Genomic DNA, 16,795 nt, shown 5'->3' on the forward strand with positions numbered 1-16,795 from the left:
CCTTTCTTGATGGTAACTGCCTTCCAATAGATGGCAAAAAAGCGAAAGACCTGGTCCATCGTGCCTACCTTCCTTCTAAAGCCAGCTTGAAGGTGGGAGAGAATGCTGGCTTCCTCCATCCAATCGCCTACCCTTGAAATGATGACCCTGCCGACCACTTTCTGAATTATATCTATCAAACTGATAGGTCTATAGTTCGCAGGATCATCTCTAGCCCCCTTCTTGAAAACGGTTACCACCTCTGCCCCCTTCCATGAGTCTGGCACCTGGTGACCCCTAGTTATCAAATTCATAATTGTGGCAATTAACTTGGCCCAAGCCTGCGGCTCTGCGATCAACAGGTCCCCAGGGATCCCATCCGGCCCGGCCGCCTTCTTTGGGGTTAGATGTTTAATCGCCGTCTCTACCTCGGTGGTCGAAAATTCAGGGGCATCCACCCCTAAGATATCCCCAGCTCCAAAACTAGTTGCCCCGGGGCTGATTAGTTCATCATTACCTCCATATAGGGATGAAAAGTGATTAAACCATTGCTGGCTGGTTATGTGAGCTGCTAATGGTTGCATTTTCCTCTGCCTAGTTCTATTAATCAGATCCCAAAAAAGATTCGAGTTCCTTCTGCTCACGGCGTTGGCTAGGTCCTGCCAATGCTGTTCCTCCCACTCGCGTTTAGCCAGCGATAGTGCTTTTAGGTATTCCTTCCTGGCCGCTCAAACCAGCAAAGGATCCCCAAAAAGCAGGGCTTTTGTCAGATTTTTCCTTTTGCCCTTACACTGATCTGTATACCAAGGTTTTTTAGAAGTGGGAGGTGTAATCAGTTTCCTGTGGCTTTTACCATTCGAGATAAAAAATTGGCTGACATGATCTATTGTAGCCTTATAAGCTGAGTCGAGGGAAGAGTGCGGCGACGTACTAATCTCATTTTCACAGACCCAGGCCTCCAGATCAGAGGACAGGCCCTCTACCAGGGATTTAATTGCCCCTAGGTCACCCTCCTTCAGGTTAGCCTTATCCCATTTCAGTCTGCGATTGTTGTTATATGGGATAATCTCTTTAGATGTTTTTAGTGGGGCATTCACCCTACTATCTTTAAGGATGCCCCAATTAAACTTGCAACACAGGGGATTATGGTCACTATCCTGACTTGGAAGCACTTCCATGTCAATAAGGTCTGCCCAAAAACTAACATCCATTAGGATGTAGTCGATTCGGGATGGCCCAGTAAGTCTGTTGAAGGTCAGTGCACCTTCCTGGTCAGATATAGTCCTGCCATTAAGGGCTCTTAACTTGTGTTCCCTAGTTAGTGCATTAATTTGAATTGCCCTAGCTGACCATTTCCTAATGGGGGGCAGGGATAGAGTTGGGATGGACCAGTTTGAATCTTCATCTTTAATACCCAGGGGGTCGTCCCCGAGGAGAGGTTCAAACGTACAATTGAAGTCTCCCCCCACGATAATTTTTGCAGATAAAGGGCAGTTAGCTAGGGCAGAGTCCAGAGCTGTTAAAGTTGAGGAGGCGATGTCCCCTGATGCCCCTCTGGCATAAACATTAAAGAGGTCTAGCCTACCACTCTCCGCATTCCCTCTAGAAGAGAGGTGGAGTATGTCCCTACACTCCAAGTTGTGGCGTGTGACCACCCAGTCCAGCTCTATTTTAATCCAGACCATGAGGCCACCCGCTGGTCTACCCTTTCCTTTACTTACTGCAGGTAAAAAGTGGGTGATATACCCCGATTTATATAAGGGTAATAGGCTCCAAGTTTCCTGAAATAGGCACACATCGAACCTCTCAATGAACGTGTGCCACTCTGGTAGATCTAACATCCTTTTTAACCCCGCAACATTCCAAGATAGGAGGTTTATTACCCGCCGACCCTTGGGCATTATGGTGTGTCCCCCCTTATTCGCACCCTCATTGTCCACCATGGTCATACAGCAGTCCCCATCTTGGGCCAAGGGAGTAGGGTTTACAGGAAAACTAGAGGTGCTGGCCATAGACTCGACTATCATGGGAGCCTCAGTAATGTTATTAGTAATGGCAATTTGTACTAGAGGTGGACTAACTTGCCCTGCATCTATACTACCGCGAAGACGTGGGGCCTCCTCCCCAAGATGTTCGCATGTCACCCCCATGGGCGCTAAACTTCAATCGCAATTTTCCAGCCCTGAGAGCTGCGAAAACCGATTGTAAGTGTCCAAGGGAGTGAAGGGTCTTAGATGTTCCATCCTGCTGTCGTGGTTCAACCTGTGTCTATAAGGCACCGTAGACCAGGCGGAGTGCTGGTCAGGCACGGGAGCAAAATGTTGGCCATACTGGGGATAATTGTTGTTGTATGGCACGGTGAGGGGTGGCCTGTATGTTTGAAACTTAATTGGATATTTGGGAGGAATAGCCTCAGTCCTGGGATAGAAATGAGTTAGGGCCCGAGGGATAATGCAAGTTTCCCCGTTTCCAGGTGGCCAGTTTAAGATATAGTCTGCTGCTCTGGGGTCTCTGAAGTTGACCACCACTAGGTCTCCCTCTATATCTTTAGTTCTACTCCCCAGCCAGTTAATCCGTCTGACATGCACTATATCCCCATCTATATTGGGAGCTATCGGCCTGTAAGTCCTCAACCAATGGATAATTTTATTTTTGAGATCTACGTATCCCTCCTTCTTATTTTCTGCTAACGGGGGGACCCCAGTCAAAACTACCACATAGGGCACTGCTTCTGGGGGAATCTCCACTTGTGGCACCTTTTTCCGTGGTATTCTATTATAGCTACCTACCCCATGGTCGTTCTGGTTGTTTTTGCTTGTCGGGGCCTTTGGGCCTGGTTTTTTTGGGTCACCACCCTTTTCAATTACAGGTGCATTTAACTGTTTTGGAGGCAATGGGTTTTGAGAGGGGAGATCAACCCTACCCTGTTGTTGCGTGGTTTTTTTGGCCGCCTGAGCTGATACAGTTGGATTTTTTGGAACGGTGGTAGAAGGGGGCCTGGCTATAGGTGTAGGGTGTGCCACCCCATTCCCATTCCCCTGAGTTTTAGTCATAGTAACCATGCTAGATATGGCAGTTTCCAGTATGGTCAGTCTGATTTCCACCTTTTTAATGGACTCATTAATAGGTAATAGGAGTGATCTCAGCAAAAACTCCAAATTCCCTATTAATGTGAGGGGAGGGGGAGTAGCAGATACTGTGGCTCCAGCATTACTGACAGGAACCACAGCCTGTGCAACTGCTTCAAGTGAACTATTTACAAATGGTGGAACTACTGCTGGTGTAGGATCCGACTCCTCTGCTAGGGTAATCTTAGTTGTATTGAGGGTTTTTGCCCCTTTACCAAATTCAGTATGCGAGATTTTAGCTTTACCTGGTGCCACCCTTAGTTTCCTCCTTTTTTTAACTAGGTGGCGGGCAATGAATCTGGGCAGCAACTAAATGCTTAGGTTTCTGTTTCCTAGGCTTGGTTATGACAGTGATGCGACTAGGACTAGGGGTAGGAGAAACAGTTATAATGTTATCCGAGGGCAAGCAAGGTGTGGATACAAAATCACGAAACAAAAGGGGAACGCCTTCCTGACTAGCATTATCCCCACTCAAATCTACAGAGCCTTCCTCCCGGGTCACAACAATCAGGGAGCTGTCGCTAAGGGGTCTGTGTTTCATGCTCTCAATTGAGCGGCGCCACTCGGCCCTACGCTCAGCTAAAATAGAGTCCTTTTCACCCTCACTCTGAACCTTGGGAAAATAATTGTCCAATGACCCATTGCGTAACCTTCCTTTTTTTCCAGGGGTTTCCTCTTCTGTAGACATATTCGGGGTGGCAGGGCACGGGCTACTAAACAGCAAATATTAGGGGGTGGGCCCAGCCCAGCCTACTCTGGCCTGCGAGGGCCTCAGAGGGCCCGCCCTTAGCCCGGGCTTCACCCCGGGCTACGTCCCGCGCACGTCCCGCTGCGCGTGACAAGTAGGCAGGTTATATCCTCCTAAACGAGGGGGGCGGAGCCGCTGCTGGAAGAGGCTTCAGCTGTTGTAGTGCCTCGCAGTCCCGCTGCGGTGTGGGCGGAGGGCGGGTCCTGATGTTAACGATGGCAGCTCGGGGCCAGGAGCTGCGTCCCAGAACAAGTCAGCAGCGCTTCTACAACAGAAGCAAGAGCAGGAAAAGCAGCCCACCAGCACAGGTCAGCCCACGTTGAAACGATGAGTAGCACCCGCGCAGCGGGTGCTGCGAAAGTTATACACACACCCCGGGCGGGGGGCGGGGCCGCTGCGGGAAGAGGCTTCAGCTGTTGTAGTGCCTCGCAGTCCCGCTGCGGTGTGGGCGGAGGGCGGGTCCTGATGTTAACGATGGCAGCTCGGGGCCAGGAGCTGCATCCCAGAACAAGTCAGCAGCGCTTCTACAACAGAAGCAAGAGCAGGAAAAGCAGCCCACCAGCACAGGTCAGCCCACGTTGAAACGATGAGTAGCACCCGCGCAGCGGGTGCTGCGAAAGTTATACACACACCCCGGGCGGGGGCGGGGCCGCTGCGGGAAGAGGCTTCAGCTGTTGTAGTGCCTCGCAGTCCCGCTGCGGTGTGGGCGGAGGGCGGGTCCTGATGTTAACGATGGCAGCTCGGGGCCAGGAGCTGCGTCCCAGAACAAGTCAGCAGCGCTTCTACAACAGAAGCAAGAGCAGGAAAAGCAGCCCACCAGCACAGGTCAGCCCACGTTGAAACGATGAGTATGCATGCTTGAGGGGATTGGGAGTGCAAGTGACGCAGCTCCAAGCATTATGTGGGAAGGTGTGTAAAATGCCCCAGCTTCAGAAGAGTCGTGCACATGAGGGAAGTGAGTCCCTCTGTCGACAGATCTAAGGGGTAGCACCAGGACTTTAAGTGGGCCGGGTCTTACCGGTGCTGAGCACCGGCAATTTTTTAAAGGGGGCCTTGAAACGGGTCACTATCGGGCTCTGTTTTGTGCTCTGGCACAGGGGGTCTATTTTTTTCGGACTGTGGTGAAAGCAACCAATAATCCGGACTTGTAGGTATGATGTTACTTGTTGTATCATATATCTGGATGCAATGACCGAAACAGCAAAATACAAGTCGGGCAGCACACTATGCTAAGCACAGATTTTTAGCTTAGGTGCTTTAAGCCACGCCATCCAGTTTTTTCATGCCATCCAAAGCCCTGGGTAGCACTCTGAAGACCTACAGCACTTGGGCCATGCCGGGGAGTGGTCGAAAGAGCCACTCCCAGAGCACAGGCAGTCCGAAGCATACAGTAGCACCTTGCGCAGGAAAACAGGAGACAGCATCGGGATCACCTCTTTGATTCTCCATCATTGCACTTCGGTCATCGGGAGGTCCCTATGAGCTGTCTACGGCACCGAGGCTGGTGCAGCACCACAGGCCGAGGTAGTCCGACATCAGAGAGGGGCGGTACAGGTCTCTCCCCACTCACAGCTATATGGCCGCCTTTCTTTTTCCATTCCCTGCTGCAGTAAGTCGTTGGCACCAAGAAGCAGTGGGCCGTTTCTCAAGGGGTCTGAGCACCGGCAGTTTTTTAAAGGGGGCCTCGAAACGAGTCTCTGTCGGGCTCTGTTTTGAGCCCTGGCACAGGCGGTCCGTGTTTTTTTCCGGACTGCAGTGACAGCCACTGCAGTCCAGAAAAAAGTGCCAGGACGCAAAACATCCCGATAGAGACCCGTTTCGAGACAGCAAGCACATCAGTGTGCGCTGCCCATACTGCTCACTTCTCACTAGTGGAGAAGTTACGGCATGACGTCATGCCAGGTGAGCGTTGTGGGGAAGGGAAATCCTTTAAAGAGTAATTTTCTTTCTCGATTTCCCTTCTCATTCTGAAACACAAGAGCAGCAACATTCTGGTAGGGCCACCAGGGCTTTAATTTGAAGCTTTTTCAATATTATATTTAACAAGCCACAGTTGCAGCTTATTTATCTTTTGCAACTAATAACCATTGACAAAGCCAATAGTCCTTACTTTTTGTAGGTATGACGTTACTTGGTGTCTCACATATCCTAATGCAATGACGGAAACAGCAAAATACAAGCTGGGCGGCACACTATGCTAAACACAGATTTTTAGCATAAGTTTGCTAAAGCCACGCCCCAAATTACACTGACCAGGCCCCTTTGAGAGACCCCCCAGTTTTGTCATTCCACTTAAAGCCCTGCCAAGAAGACTAGGGGAGGCTGCATCTGCGTGCCCCTCAGCAAGAGCGGATCAGAGCTCAAGTCGGCGTTCCCACAAGAGAGAAACAGGATGCACTGGGACCACAGGTTAGGTGTCTTCAGGCAACCAACAAGAAAAACCTCCTGGGCGTTTTATATCTCGATCTTCGCTCCGGACCTTGCTGTGTCGCCTTGGGGAGGCTTTATTGGAGATTTACGCTTAAATAGCGATCCACCGCATGCACCCTAGCAACAGCAATCTCCCCGGCTTTTGTGCCTCGATCCTCATTCTGGACTTCACCGTGTTGCTTTGGGCGTTGCTCTGGACTCTGTCAACAGCTGATGATAGTGGCTCTGAGGCACAGGATCACTGCCTTCTTTTTCCAGTGGCAGCGACTCGATAGGGGGACTTTTTCCTCGGTAATTACACATTAAACGGCTATCCATTGCCGTGGAGCGCCCGGCAGGCGCTACTTAGCAGTCACCCATGTTGTACATTCTGCTGCTGTAGTTCAGCTGCTGTATGCCTAACTCACTATTGGCTACATCAGAATTGTGTGAACTGCTACAAAGAAGTGGTGCATCTGCGCTGGGTGTAAGTGTGTCTTGAAAGTGTACAATACAGGGATAATACAGAACTGAGTAGTGTGTGCATTGTGTATGCATGTGCTGGAGGTGCATGTGCCTATGAGTGTTGCAGTACCTGAAGGATGTAATACAGTGCATTGCGTGGAGGATAAGTGCATGTGCTGGGTATATGTGTACCTGTGATTGGCACAATACATGAAGGGTATAGTGCTTGCATATTAAATGCATATGCTGGATTTATGTGTTACTATGAGCCGTACAATACAGAAAGTAAACAGTGCTGGGCAGTGCACGCATTTTGAATGCAAGTGCTGAATATATATGTGCCTCTGAATGGTACAGTACATGGAGGATACAGTACTGCATAGTGTGTATATACTGTATATATGCAGTGGGTGTACTTGGGAGTGTGGATTGTAAAATAAATCAAGGGCCTTGGATTCCATTTTGGGAGAGCCAGGCCTGTATTGTGAAACACGGAGAGGAGGTAGAGCGATCACTCCAGACAGATTTCTGGATTTCTGCATTCCTGTGAGTTGGATGAACAAACAATGAGGAGAACTAGGCCTCCCATGTACACCTCAAAGGGTACTCTTTGATTCAGTGGAAGGTTTCAAGGAAGGTGCCTTGGCACATCCCAGGAAGGAGCAGAGTTGGGGGCCCTGGGCCAACGTTTTGATGTATCAATCACTGTGACTAACATCCAGGTGTGAACTCTAGTCACTCCCATGGGCTGTGTAGGGAACTATATGCTTTGGAGACACTCCTGCTGTGACAAAGAGCTGTGGACAAGGAAGAGGAAGCAGAGGAATATGCACTTCCAAAGAAAAAGAACCCCAACATAAAACTTCAAAGACTTCGATCCTAAATCACACTTATTGTCTGGAAATGAACTATGAAGGAGGTGGAGACTCCAAAATATTGTCATCTGTCAAGCAGCCAGACAAGTTGCAAGATTAGGAAAAGCTCTATAAGACTTCTACCTGTGACCAAGACTGGGGGCCAAGGCCTGCTAGTCTCTGCTGGGTGAGGGGACATCACCCAAGAAATCAAGACCACTTGCCCTAGAGCTTCGAGCACCAGAGCCTGCCTGCTATTCAAAACCAGTGTGCCCTGTGAGGAAAAGGTGAGCGTTGGAGGGAGCATGTGCCAGTGAAGAGCCATATTGAGAAGACTCTCAGTGGGAGATAGGAGGAAATGACAGCTAGCAGTAACCATTTGTGTTCTACTCCAAGGATTACAGAGCAAGCACTGAGTGACCATAACTGTCATTCTATGTTGAATCTAGTCTGGGGCCAAAAAATGGTAGCAAATCAAGATTTCATAACTAGTATCACTCCTATCAGACCAAATGGGACATGTATTAAATGGGCTGGTGTGGAACCGGCAAAAGTATCATATGAAATTGTTAAAAATTTGATGCAGAGATTTCTTATTGCCTCAACGAGGTTGTCAGCCCTTCCCTGCTGATAGCCAAATTCGGAAAATAATCTTGTAATTGAGGGGATACTGACTGCACCCTTCAGGAAAAAAAGCAGACAACACAGAGGTTGGTTTGATAATACTTGTACCCAGGCACTAAGCCAACTTAAACAAGCTTTAGGCAGTAAACCTAGCAGTAAACCTAGAAATATTGCAATAATTAAAAAATTATGTTTTAATTATAAATTGTCTCTTACAGCAAGGAAAAGCAAGCTCCAAGAGCTAGCGGGAGACAAGTTATCCAAGGCAGCGGATACAGCGAACAAGTTATTTTGGGAAACTGTGAACTTGCTGTTTTTAAAGAATGATTAATTCCCTAAAATTGCTCGCTCATGTTAATTGTGACGCGTGGGTGAGACACTTTTATAGTATTTGTAATCCATCTGACCCTGATGTATCTAGGACACTCAGCATAACTGGAAGTATTCTTCCGCCTCTTTCTGGGTTCCCCTGGTGATGGAAGTTCGGCAGGTCCTGTCGCAATGTTGTCAATGCCTCTGTGCTTTCTCTGGATGGCCGCGGATGAGTCGCGCTGGGGCTCTCTCCTCCTGACCCTCCTGATTCTACGGTTGCTGCTTTTTGCTACTGCTGGCCCGCCTGCCACGTTGGAGACTTTGGCGGGGGTGGGAACTGCGGCGCTGCTCTACAGGATTTTCTAAGCCTGTCTGTTTCCATCCCTGCCAGTGAAGCGCCCCCTCTGGCTAGCAATGTGCAGCGTCCCATTCTCTAGACTGCTGTCCTGGAGCCTGTGTCGATCTCCCTCCAACCTGGGAGAATGGATTGGACACTGTTGCCACCGCTGCCCAGGACCTGTGCACATGGATGGCACGGCTGTGCTTCGGAGACCGCCTGCCCCCCTTTTGTCTGCCTGGCTCCTTTCTCCTTCTTGTTCTTTCTCCGTTGGTTTGGCTCCCTGGTTTTCTTTGGACTTGGCCCTCGTAACTTTTGGACTGGAACCACGTGTGCGCCCCACCATTTTGGGACCCTCTCCTGTTGTCGCTCTTGTCCTTGGTCCATCATCTTGCGAAACAGCAGACATTCTACTGCCCTCCCTTGGTGCTGTGACTGCGTCCCCCCTCCGACCCCACTTAATGGAACTCTGCTCTCCTGGTTTTTTGGGTCTTGACCTGAGAAAATCTACTATTTGTATATATATGTATTTAGAGATAACTCTAACCACTAGTATATGTAGTAGACCTTTGTACTCTCAACCATTCCTATGTGACTCTTAGAGCTTATTCATTTGTATCACTTCCTTGAGTGACTTTACAACTTGTACATTTGCAATTTTTTTCTCTTTGTATCTCTTCCTTGGGTGACACCACAACTTGCATATTTGCAATTTTTTATGTTCTATCTCTTCCTTGTGTGACTTTACAACTTGTACATTTGCAATTTTTTCTGTTTGTATCTTTTATGTAACTCATGTAATCCCAAGTCCTTATGTATCGCAACTGGTTCTTATGTAAAGCACTCTGACACCTTTGGGTAATGTTAGCGCTATATAAAATCTCATGAAATAAATAAATAAATTCATTTTAAAAAGTAAGTGGCCGGTTATGGCCTAAGATATTACAATCGATTAAGTACAAGTCGGATTGACTGGAAGTAGGGGTGGTAAAGCACCAGGCTCAGATGGGTCCCCATTGACGTTTACAAATCAGAAATAGATCTGTCATGGGGTGAATCGGTAATTATCCCTATTTAAAAAAAAGGCATAAAATCCAAAGCTAAAAATGATCGCCCCATTTCGCTTCTGGATTCATCAATTAAAGTGATGAGCAGAATACTATTGGTGAGACTTGAAAATTCGGCCACTGAAAATGAGATACTCTCACCAGTTCAATATGTTTTCGAAAAGGGCTAGGAACCCTTGAGCAATGTATCAACTTAGAACTCATGATAGGCAAATATACACATGCTATGCAGGAAAGATTATGCCTGTTTTTTGCAGATTTTAGCAGTGTGTCTGACCTTGTTGATCATACTATCTTGTGGCCAACCTTGCTTAACTTGGGGCCCCTAAACAAATAATTTTTTTCCTCACAAGGCTGTAAGAGAAACTTTCATGCAAGGTGCGATATGGACAGAGTGGTCAGTGCACACCACACTTTGAGGTCAAAAGAGGTATTCGCCAGGGCTGCATCTTAGCACCATTTCTTTTCTCTGTATTTATAAATGAAGTTGACAAAACCCTTCGGTCGGTACAGGCAGATGCTCCTCAAATTGCTGGCAGCCCCGCACCCGTCTTACTTTATGCAGGCGATTTGGTGTTGCTTTCTAGAACCCCAGTAGCCTTACAGCCATTATTAGATAATTTTAGTCACTTTATTAATAAAGAAAATTAGTAATTAACAAGGCCAAAACTTTTGTCATGGTTTGTGGCCATAAAACCAAGAAATGTAAAACATTCTATCTAGAGATTTCCCCAGTAGAATGTGTTAGTACCTTTTGATACCTGGGAATAACCTACTCAGGTAATGGGAATTGGATGCACAAACTTGTTAATGTTTGTTCAAAGATGGTTAGGAGTGCCCACTGGATTTTTAGATTCACTTTAAAACTAGGCAATTGTTGTATTAAGGATATGGTAGACATATATAATGCTAGATGTGTTGCCACATCCCTTTATGGTTCAGGGATGTGGGGCCATAATCATACCTAGATTCTACAACACGAAGAAAATTATTTTTTAAATTACCTTTTGTGTCTACCCCATCAGCGTCTACCGAAATAATACATTGTGTAGTAGGAATAAACTACCTATCGGATCAGATTGCTATGCAGCCTTTATTGCTATGGAGATCCATCGGGACCAAAGATGAAACCAAATTTACTCAAACCATCATTAAAGATTGTCTACTCTTGGATACAAGTTCACGTACCCCCTGGCTTAAATATATTCATGATTTGTTTAGTAATTTATTTAATCTCCAGATTCAGGGAGATCCATGTTGTGTGACAACCATGTCTAAAAAGAGATCAAGGATATCTTTTTAGCTCATAAGATAGAGACTCATAGGAGAGCAGTAGGGAAGCAACTCACCTTTGTATTTTATCAACAGATTGCGCTCAGTGCAGGGTTTCAAGATTACCTGTCTGTAGTGACAGGCCCTCACACCGCTTAGTTCTGACTCGTTAGAGACTAGATATAGTACATCACCTAGTTGCCTTTCCTACTATAAAAATGCGCCCTTCTACCCCATGCCCCTGTGATGGGCTATCAAAACAAAGCACCATACACTTTATGCTTTTCTGTAAGCTTTATTTATTTCTAAGACGTTTTTAGCTGGAACCATTTTTTATAAAGTTCAATGTGAGAATAACCCATACTGCTTTGAACTTATTGCTTTCTCTTAAAGTTCCTGGGATATGTTTTTATGTTGCTTCTTTTATTTAAAAACAATTGCTGCTAGGAAAGGCATTGTGCTTGATAATTACCTGGTCTGTTTTATGTATTGAAATGTTTTTATTCAACTGTTATAAATTCTGTTCTTGCTTTTATGGTTGCTGTATATACCAAATAAAGCTCTTTTGAATTGAATTTGCTGAAAAGAGTTGGCTGGGAGGGCGATTCCAGGAAATCATGTGATGGAGACTGTTTCGTGGTCAATTTCCGAAACCACAAGTTGGTGGGCAATATATTAAAGGACCTGGCGGATAATTATAATGGATCCTATCTAGCCAGGAATGATTATATTATGACGGTTACTTTAGTTTCTTTTATATACCCACTTAGAATAAACATCCTATAACACAGAGATGCCAAACTATGTTTAATCTCCCCTTGTATAATAGATTTTCCCCACTCCGCAGGTGTAGTGAAGTGGATTGACTCAGAGGGAAAAGGGGAGTTCCAAGGAAATCGAATAGGGGTGATGATGTTAACCTTTGGTCACGTACCACGTATTTGTTTACACAACTAGAAGGATGGGATGAAGTGGTTTACATGTCTGCCAGCGAAGATTCCCCTAGAGTAATTAATTTGACCATTAATAAGGAACAAGAAAACCAAGCAGGATCACAAGAGTGTGGGGTTAAAGCGCCTTTACAAGTTATCATAAATCTACAAAATGGTGAAGAGGAGAGTGGTAGGATTTTGCCATCTACTGGCGATACTTTTAAACTTATGACTTGGAACGTGGCGGGTATCAAAAGTAAACTTAAAGACAAGGAATAGTTAAACATGATAGATGGATATATGATTATCCTTATCCAAAAGACATGGTGTGATGAGCCTTTCTTTATAGACGGCTTTCAGACGATTAGCTCCAATGGTAGACCATCTAGTATGGGAAGGGCAAAAGGTGGTATTGCTACCTTGATTGCGGTCACTTCACCACTTTTCATAAGTAATACCTGTGAAACGTCCAAATTTTGCCAATTTGTGGAACTTCGTTCACCAGAAAGCCATGTATTTGTCATAATTAACTTTTATAACAACATCTTTGACAAAACAAAGTGTAAAAGTTATAACATCATTGGAAAATGATTTGGACAACTTTTTGAAGAGTGTTAAAGATGATTATAATCTTATGGGGGGTGATTTAAATTGTGTTAAGTGTGCTCATGAAGTGGGCAGTCCCTGTGGGTATTATGATGCTTTTGGGGATAAGATCCCACATTTTAAACATGATGAGTATGGAGAGACAATTAATTATTTGATGCATAAGTATGACCTATCTGTCTTAGAACCAACAGGTACGGATGTAAAACTTTTGGTACCCTCTTTTGTGGGAAGTAGGTCGTCTTCTAATATAGATCATTTTATTGTATCCTATAATTGTGGTAATCAGGTGATCACTTCTCCTATTGAAAACTGTCTCTTTAGTGATCATAACCCTTTAATTGTTACAATTAGGATGGATCTTAATTTTAGAACAAAAGATAAATTACTGGATGAAGAAATCACTACCCATGGTAGCAACGCATTATCTATTAAATGGAGTGGAGTAAATCCAGTAATTTTTATGGGACAGTTTATTGAGAAATCACAAAGTGACATTGATACTTGTCTTGAAGCTACTTCTAGTGCCCTGACTATCAGATATGCTTTTTGTAACATTACCTTCTGTATTGCCAAGGGTCTTACTATCAAAAGGAAAAAGCAAATGTGTAACACAAACCCTAGATGGTTTAATCAACAATGCTCCATACTAAATAGAGACCTGAAATTGGCATTAGAATAAAAACCAAGAGATAACGCAAGGATTCTTATTGTGAGGAAAGCCTATAAGCAGGCCCTAGTAGAAAGAAAAACAGAGTTACGTGAAGGGGCGGGGGCAACTTTGACCGAAGCAGGAGCTACAAATGACTAAGTGGTGTTTTGGAAAACTGTAAATCATCCTTTTTTTAACGAGAACACTGTAGCAAACATTGATACAGTTATTGCTTCAGAAGCCTGGGTATCTCATTTTGGGCACATTTTCAATCCAAGTGATATAAAAAGTACTAACACCTATGTAGATACGCCCATTATTATAGAAATGGTTGGAATGGCTCCAATAACTAAGGAAGAGATAAAAACGGCATTTGGAAAAAAGTGCAAATGGCAAGGCGTCTGGCGCTGATGGTGTGCCAATTGACGTCTTTAAGTCTGTGGTAAATAAATAAATAATACCCTATTTTTGAATGAATAAATGAATAACAGATAGCTCAATAAATAAGAGTCAAGATTCGAGGTAGTAGGAGTTTTGCAGGTTTAATACAGCAAATACAGGAATAGGATGGCAAGGCCCAGCAGCGCTGCCGGGGTCAGGATCGGGACAAGGGAATAACTTTTTAATAACAGTGCATGAGCATATATACATAACGCAAACACATAGCATTACATTGCAATAGGCGTAGCAGTGGGTGGAGCAAAAGGCGTGGCGCGTAGCAGTCGCGAAAGATAATGGTGAAAAGAGGTGTAACAGGTCGTATACATAGACATGTGATGCAAACGTAACAGAATATGTCATGAATGGGGCGGAAACCATGGAGGGGGCTACCTGAGGAGCCGGGACCTCTAACCTGATGGTGCGCGCAAACTAGCAATGACGTGTTACTAGGAGAAGCTGGGGGCTATGAACTCTGTGCTAGGAGCAGAGACTGAAGTCTGGAGAGTCAGGGCGACATGTACCTAAACAGTATCTAGTATCTGATGTTTAGAGAACATGTTGATATAAACTAGAAGTCAGGAGGGGAAAGGCTAACTTGATTCTAAGACTGGACCATGCATTATTCTACATGTAGTGCGTGATGAAGAATATTAAATGACCATTAAATGCAGTATTTCTCTAACGTGGAGACGTGAAGGCTAGACAATGACGGAAACTATCGATGCGATTCAGTAGCTTTAGGAATGCAGAGAAGGAGGACTGAACTGATAACTGGAATCATAACATATTCTTGGCAGACTCAGAGGCTGAGCCAGGGTGAGCCGGGCACTGCGAGGCAGGAAGTAAGTGAAGGGTCGAGGATACAGGTGGGGGCTGTATCGCTCCTCAGCGAGGCTTCAGGAGACAGGAGCTGAATCTGGTGTTCGGGCCCTTTTGAGGCCTAGAAACGGGGACTTTACAATGGAATAACGTGCACACTGAGAAACGTGGCAACGTAGCTTTACATAGGCCTGATATTCGTAGTATTCACGAGAACTGGAAACTGGCATACTAGAGGTGGACACAACTGTAATTGCGTCATTAATCGAACATAGGGAATGCATATGCATATTTAATCATGCACACATAACATATGATGGATGACACGTAGTGACACAGAACATGGCAAAATTTACTTTTCCACATTCCCTCCTTGTCACTACGTTTCCATCAGGAAACATCAATATTCATGATACCATCTATCATTTCATACAGTATCATTTGCTCGTCTCGAATTATCCTGGAACGGGATTTAGAACGGGGCTTGGGACTAGGAATACAAGAGGTAGCACAGATGCCGCAAATCGCAGGGCCACATTGTATACAGAGGCAGCAGCTGAATATGATCGCTACTGCAATACCTAGAAAGGACAAGACTTTCCATCCCCAGGCGGAAATTATATTCCAGAACCAACCGGACCATGTCCAGGTGCCTGGATCTTGGTGTAACAGATGGGCAATTTTATGGAGTCTGGTTATAGCTGAATAAACAGATGGCGCGTTATTTGGAATGAAAATGCAGCAACTAGATCCGATGACTCTACAGGCCCCGCCCCTATCGGCCAGTATGACGTCAAGGACGAGACGATTCTGTAAAACGACAAATCTCATAGCAGATTGCTCTTCAGTTAAGTTACCTAGAGCAGAGGCAGTCTCATTTACTACAGCTTCGAGGGTTCTGGTTAACCTACGGATTAGCTTACTATTCTGGATAGGTCCTATAAAGAAAAAGAAACCTCTATTGAAATCTGTATACTGTTCTAGAGCAGTTTCAGTATAATCGACAATGGGGGACTCCCTTCTATGTCTAATGTGTACTAGATGTGTGTTTCTATGATAATCAGGTGGGGCTAGGAAAACTGGTGGCAGTAGGAAGGCAATGTAACAGGTTCCCTCCCAATCGAGGGGCAGACGAACATATGCAGTTTGACCACAAATAAAATAAGAATGACGTGAAGCTTTGAAAATAGATTTCCCACTGTCACTATACTTGACAATAGTAGTACAATCACTATGTCCTACATGTACGGAACCATTATTTCGGACACATAATTCGCCTTTAACTGGTAGTACTGAAATAGCAGGTAAGTCTGGAGTAGTATCAGACTGAACATTCAGGACCATGAAATTCGAAGAATAGTTACCTAAATTATACACTTCATTTTCTAGATCTAACCCGGTTCTGTGGGGAAGACCTTGCTTGTCTGGGAAACATGTACTGTTAAGAAAAGACATATCTGTTGAGGATGACGTTAACGTGGACCATGCTCCACACGAACCATTATGTGAAAAAGGATAAGGAAAAAGTGGCAGAACTCCCTTCGGTATCTGGAAAGGGGGGAGTCGACCACACACCCAACAATTAGTGGCATTGCTGGTCTGATGTGAGTAATGTAACATGCGGATGAAAGAATTATTTTTCATAGCGAGGCGGTAAGAGAGTTCATGAGGAGGCAGATCACTAAACGTGTGCTCTACTGTAGCATTAGCAGACTTATTTACATGAAGAACTGGGAAATACAAGAAAAATGCATAACTGGTGCAGGAAATCATAATGCTGAGAAATAATATGAAACATAGAAAAACGATACATCGAATTGAGTTTTGACTAACTCTCTCACTATGGGGGTCTATTTTATACATGTCAGAAACAGTCTAACCGTTTCACCTAGGGGAGGACTTAGACAATCAAACTGGCTGACTTATTTTACTAGACCGGAGTTTCAACTTATACTCCTGTTGCGGAGTTTTCTCTAACAGGGGAGGGTTTGTAGCAATGTCTTTTGCGGGACAGTCCTTGAGAACAATATTTTGGCAATCCTTCAAATCCTGGGAAATGTTCTTTGAGACGACAAGAGTTGAGGGCAGACATCAAGGAAGCTAGGTAATCTGTCAGCATATTACTTGAAACATCGGTAATACTTCGGGGT

At 45.1% G+C, this 16,795-nt stretch overlaps 1 protein-coding gene across 2 annotated transcripts in view; it reads right to left on the bottom strand.

Moving 5' to 3' along the window:
- LOC144753369 (cGMP-dependent protein kinase 2-like) overlaps positions 1 to 16,795 on the bottom strand; it is a 1,794,633-nt gene that overhangs the window by 1,004,532 nt on the left and 773,306 nt on the right. The window lies entirely within an intron of this gene.

The sequence above is a fragment of the Lissotriton helveticus genome, chromosome 5_1 (assembly GCF_964261635.1).
Source record: "Lissotriton helveticus chromosome 5_1, aLisHel1.1, whole genome shotgun sequence".
Classification (NCBI taxonomy): Eukaryota; Metazoa; Chordata; class Amphibia; order Caudata; family Salamandridae; genus Lissotriton; species Lissotriton helveticus.